The following is a 6,000-nucleotide window of genomic DNA, read 5'->3' as shown; positions in this document are numbered from 1 at the left end:
CAGCCTCATCCACCAGAACACGGGCACTAGTCCCTCCATGAGAAAGCCTACACCACCCAATGAACCAACTGTAGCCACTGGGGGCAGACACCAAAAACAATGGGGACTATGAACCTGCAGCCTACAAAACGGACACCCCGAACACAGTAACTGAGGCAAAATGAGAAGACAGAGAAACACACAGCAGATGAAGGATTAAGGTAAAAAACCACCAGGCCAAACAAATGAAGAGGAAATAGGCAGTCTACCTGAAAAAGAATTCAGAGTAATGATAGTAAAGATGATCCAAAATCTCAGAAATAGAATGGAGAAAATACAAGAAACATTTAAAAAGGACCTAGAAGAACTAAAGAGCAAACAATGATGAACAACACAATAAAAGAAATTTAAAATTCTCTAGAAGGAATCAATAGCAGAATAACTGAAGCAGAAGAAGGAATAAGTGACCTGGAAGATAAAAGAGTGGAAATAACAACTGCAAAGCAGAATAAAGAAAAAAGAATGAAAAGAATTGAGGACAGTCTTAGAGACCTCTGAGATAACATTAAACATACCAACAATCAAATTATAGGGGTCCCAGAAGCAGAAGAGAAAAAGAAAGGGACTGAGAAAATATTTGAAGAGATTATAGTTGAAAACGTCCCTAATATGGGAAAGGAAATAGTTAATCAAGTCCAGGAAGCACAGAGAGTCCCATACAGTATAAATCCAAGGAGAAACATGCCAAGACACATATTAATCAAACTACCAAAATTAAATACAAAAAAATTATTAAAAGCAGGAAGGGAAAAACAACAAATAACATACAAGGGAATCCCCATAAGGTTAACAGCTGATCTTTCAGCAGAAACTCTGCAAGCCAGAAGGGAGTGGCAGGACATATTTAAGGTGATGAAAGGGAAAAACCTACAACCAAGATTACTCTACCCAGCAAGGACCTCATTCAGATTCAATGGAAATATTAAAACCTTTACAGACAAGCAAAAGCTCAGCACCACCAAATCAGCTTTACAACAAATGTTAAAAGAACTTCTCTAGGCAAGAAACACAAGAGAAGGAAAAGGCCTACAATAACAAACACAAAACAATTAAGAAAATGGTAATAGGAACATACATATCGATAATTATCTTAAATGTAAATGGATTAAATGCTCCAACTAAAAGACACAGACTGGCTGAATGGATACAAAAACAAGATCTGTACATATGCTGTCTACAAGAGACCAACTTCAGACCTAGAGACACATACAGACTAAAAGTGAGGGGACGGAAACTGATATTCCATGCAAATGGAAATCAAAAGAAAGCTGGAGTAGCAATTCTCATATCAGACAAAACAGACTTTAAAATAAAGACTATTACAAGAGATAAAGAAGGACACTACATAATGATCAAGGGATCAACCCAAGAAGACGATATAACAATTGTAAATATTAATACACCCAACATAGAAGCACCTCAATACATAAGGCAAATGCTAACAGCCATAAAATGGGAAATCGAGAGTAACACAATCATACTAGGGGACTTTAACAACCCACTTTCACCAATGGACAGATCATCCAAAATGAAAATAAAAAAGGAAACACAAGCTTTAAATGATACATTAAAGAAAATGGACTTTATTGATATTTACAGGACATTCCATCTAAAAACAACAGAATAAACTTTCTTCTCAAGTGGTCATGCAACACTCTCCAGGATAGATCATATCTTGGGTCACAAATCAAGCCTTGGTAAATTTAAGAAAATTGAAATCATATCAAGTATCTTTTCTGACCACAATGCTATGATATTAGATATCAGTTACAGGAAAAAATCTGTAAAAAATAAAAACACATGGAGGTTAAACAATACACTACTTAATAAACAAGATGTCAGAAGAAATCAAAGAGGAAATCAAAAAATACCTAGAAATAAATGACAATGAAAACACGACGAACCAAAACCTATGGGATGCAGCAAAAGCAGTTCTAGGAGGGAAGGTTATAGCAATACAATCCTACCTCAAGAAACAAGAAACACCTCAAATAAACAAGCTAACCTTAGACTTAAAGCAATTAGAGAAAGAAGAACAAAAAAACCTTAAGGTTAGCAGAAGGAAAGAAATCATAAAGATCAAATCAGAAATAAATGAAAAAGAAATGAAGCACACAATAGCAAAGATCAATAAAACAAAAATCTGGTTCTTTGAGAAGATAAACAAAATTGATAAACCCTTAGCCAGACACATTAAGGAAAAAAGAAAGAAGTCTCAAATCAGTAGAATTAGAAACGAAAAAGGAGAAGTAACAACTAACACTGCAGCAATACAAACGATCATGAGAGATTACTACAAGCAACTGTATGCCAATAAAATGGACAACCTGGAAGATATGGACACATTCTTAGAAAAGCACAACCTTCCCAGACTGAACCAGGAAGAAATAGAAAATATATACAGATGAATCACAAGCACTGAAATTGACACTGTGATTTAAAATATTCCAACAAAAGCCCAGGACCAGCTGGCTTCACAGCCGAATTCTATCAAACATTTACAGAAGACCCTATCCTTCTCAAACTCTTCCAAAATATAGCAGAGGGAGGAACACTCCCAAACTCATTCTACAAGGCCACCATCACCCTGATACCAAAACCAGACAAGGATGTCACAAAGAAAGAAAACTACAGGTCAATATCACTGATGAACATAGATGCAAAAATCCTCAACAAAATACTAGCAAAACAGAATCCAGCAGCACATTAAAAGGATCATACACCATGATCAAGTGGGGTTTATCCCAGGAATGCAAGGATTCTTCAATATATGCAAATCATCAATGTGTTAAACCATATTAACAAACTGAAGGAGAAAAACCATATGATCATCTCAATAGATGCAGAAAAAGCTTTCAACACTCATTTATGATAAAAACCCTCCAGAAAGTAGGCATAGAGGGAACTTACCTCAACATAATAAAGGCCATATATGACAAACCCACAGCCAACATTGTTCTCAATGGTGAAAACCTGAAACTAATTCCTCTAAGATCAGGCATAAGACAAGGTTGTCCACTCTCACCACTATTATTCAACATAGTTTTGCAAGTTTTAGCCACAGCAATCAGAGAAGAAAAAGAAATAAACGGAATCCAAATCAGAAAACAAGAAGTAAAGCTGTCACTGTTTGCAGATGACATGATACTATACATAGAGAATCCTAAAAATTCTAAATCCTAAAGATGCTACCAGAAAACTACTAGAGCTAATCAATGAATTTGCTAAAGTATCAGGATACAAAATTAATGCACAGAAATCTCTTGCATTCCTATACACTAATGATGAAAAATCTGAAAGAGATATTAAGGAAACACTCCCATTTATCACTGCAACAAAAAGAATAAAATACCTAGGAATAAACCTACCTAAGGAGACAAAAAACCTGTATGCAGAAAGCTGTAAGACACTGATGAAAGAAATTAAAGATGATACAAACAGATGGAGAGATATACCATGTTCTTGGAATGGAAGAATCAACATTGTGAAAATGACTATACTACCCAAAGCAATCTACAGATTCAGTGCAATCCCTAGCAAATTACCAATGGCAATTTTCACAGAAGTAGAAAAAAATTTTTCACAATTTTTATGGAAACACAAAAGACTCCGAATAGCCAAAGCAATCTTGAGAAAGAATAATGGAGCTGGAGGAATCAGGCTCCTGGACTTCAGACTATACTACAAAGCTACAGTAATCAAGACAGTATGGTTCTGGCACAAAAACAGAAATATAGATCAATGGAACAGGATAGAAAGCCCAGAGATAAACCCACACACATCTGGTCACCTTACCTTTGATAAAGGAGGCAAGAATATACAATGGAGAAAAGACAGCCTGTTCAATAAGTGGTGCTGGGATAACTACAGAGCTACATGTAAAAGAAAGAAATTAGAACACTCCCTAACACCATACACAAAAATAAACTCAAAATGGATTAAAGACTTAAGTGTAAGGCCAGACACTATAAAACTCTTAGAGAAAAACATAGGCAGAACACTCTATGAGATAAATCACAGCAAGATCCTTTTTGACCCACCTCCTAGAGAAATGGAAATTAAAAAAAAATAAACAAATGGAACCTAATGAAACTAAAAGCTTTTGCACAGCAACAGAAACCATAAACAAGACAGAAAGACAACTGTCAGAATGGGAGAAAATATTTGCAAATGAAGCAACTGACAAAGGATTAATCTCCAAAATTTACAAGCCACTAAGGCAGCTCAATATCAAAAAAACAAAAAACCCAATCCAAAAATGGGCAGAAGACCTAAATAGACATTTCTCCAAAGAAGATATACAGATTGCCAACAAACACATGAAAGAATGCTCAAAATCATTTATCATTAGAGAAATTCAAATCAAACCTACATTGAGGTAACAGCTACACCAATCAGAATGGCCATCATCAAAAGAATCTACAAACAGTAAATGCTGGAGAGGGTGTGGGGAAAGGGGACCCTCTTTCACTGTTCGTGGGAATGTAAATTGATACGGGCACTATGGAGAACAGTATGGAAGTTCCTCAAAAAACTAAAAATAGAACTATCATATGACCCAGCAATCCCACTACTGGGCATATACCCTGAGAAAACCATAATTCAAAAAGAGTCATGTACCACAATGGTTATTGCAGCTCTATTTACAATAGCCAGGACATGGAAGCATCCTAAGTGTCCATCAGCAGATGAATGGATGAAGAAGGTGTGGCACATATATACAAAGGAATATTACTCAGCCATAAAAAGAAATGAAACTGAGTTATTTGTAGTGAGGCAGATGGACCTAGAGTCTGTCATACAGAGTGAAGTAAGTCAGAAAGAGAAAAACAAATACCATATGCTAACACATATATATGGCATCTAAAAAAAAAATTGGTGCTGAAGAACCTAGGGGCAGGACAGGAATAAAGACACAGATGTAGAGAATGCACTTGAGGACACGGGGAGGGGGAAGGGTAAGCTGGGATGAAGTGAGAGAGTGGCATGAACTTATATATCCTACCAAATGTAAAATAGATAGCTAGTGGGAAGCAGCCGCATAGCACAGAGAGATCAGCTCAGAGCTCTGTGACCACCTAGAGGGGTGGGATAGGGAGGGTGGGAGGGAGACGCAAGAGGGAGGAGATATGGGGATATATGTATATGTATAGCTGATTCACTTTGTTATAAAGCAGAAACTAACACACCATTGTAAAGCAATTCTACTCCAATAAAGATGTTAAAATAATTTATAACATTTACTAACTTTGTATTATATTCTAGACAATATCATAACTATTCTACTTGTAGCCTCATGACACTCTAGAGATAGATATATTTATTACTCCCCCCAATTAAAAAATGAAATATAAACTAAGCCCAGGAATGTTGAGTGTCTCATCCAAGGGCATACAGCTGATAATAGATAATGCTATGCACACTCAGAAAGTTGGACTCAAGAGCCCTTTCTGTTAACCATTGCACACACTCAGGTGGTTATATTGCCTGGTGCCCTGATTTCCACAAAGGGACCACTGGTAAGAGAAGAAGCATTTTCTAAAATCAATGAAATTATTAAAATCCTTGGTCTCCTCCTTTGTCCACAGAAAACTGCATTTGTAGTTCATTGTATCTATTATGCATATTCTTTTACTTAAGGGGAAGAAAAGGTTATGCATTTAAAAAAAGGTGAGGAAGCCTTTGGAGGATGCCATAAATTTATTCTGTCAGGCAGGCTGAGCTGTGTGACAGTCAGAGACATGGCTTGATGCAGAGATGTGAAGTGTGACTTTTTTTGACTGTCACACTGGATGAGATGGATGGATTTTGGAACACATCCCAGGAAGCTGAGACACTCATGTGGTCAAGTGTTGGTCTCTCTGATCAAATTTGACTTGCTGTCTCTGAAGTTGTTGTATTTTGCCAGCCCTCCAGATGCTGCATTGTGTCTTTGCAAACACAGTTGGTTGGACACCATCT

The sequence above is a fragment of the Mesoplodon densirostris genome, chromosome 4, assembly GCF_025265405.1.
Source record: "Mesoplodon densirostris isolate mMesDen1 chromosome 4, mMesDen1 primary haplotype, whole genome shotgun sequence".
NCBI lineage: Eukaryota > Metazoa > Chordata > Mammalia > Artiodactyla > Ziphiidae > Mesoplodon > Mesoplodon densirostris.
This window is presented reverse-complemented; position numbering follows the sequence as displayed.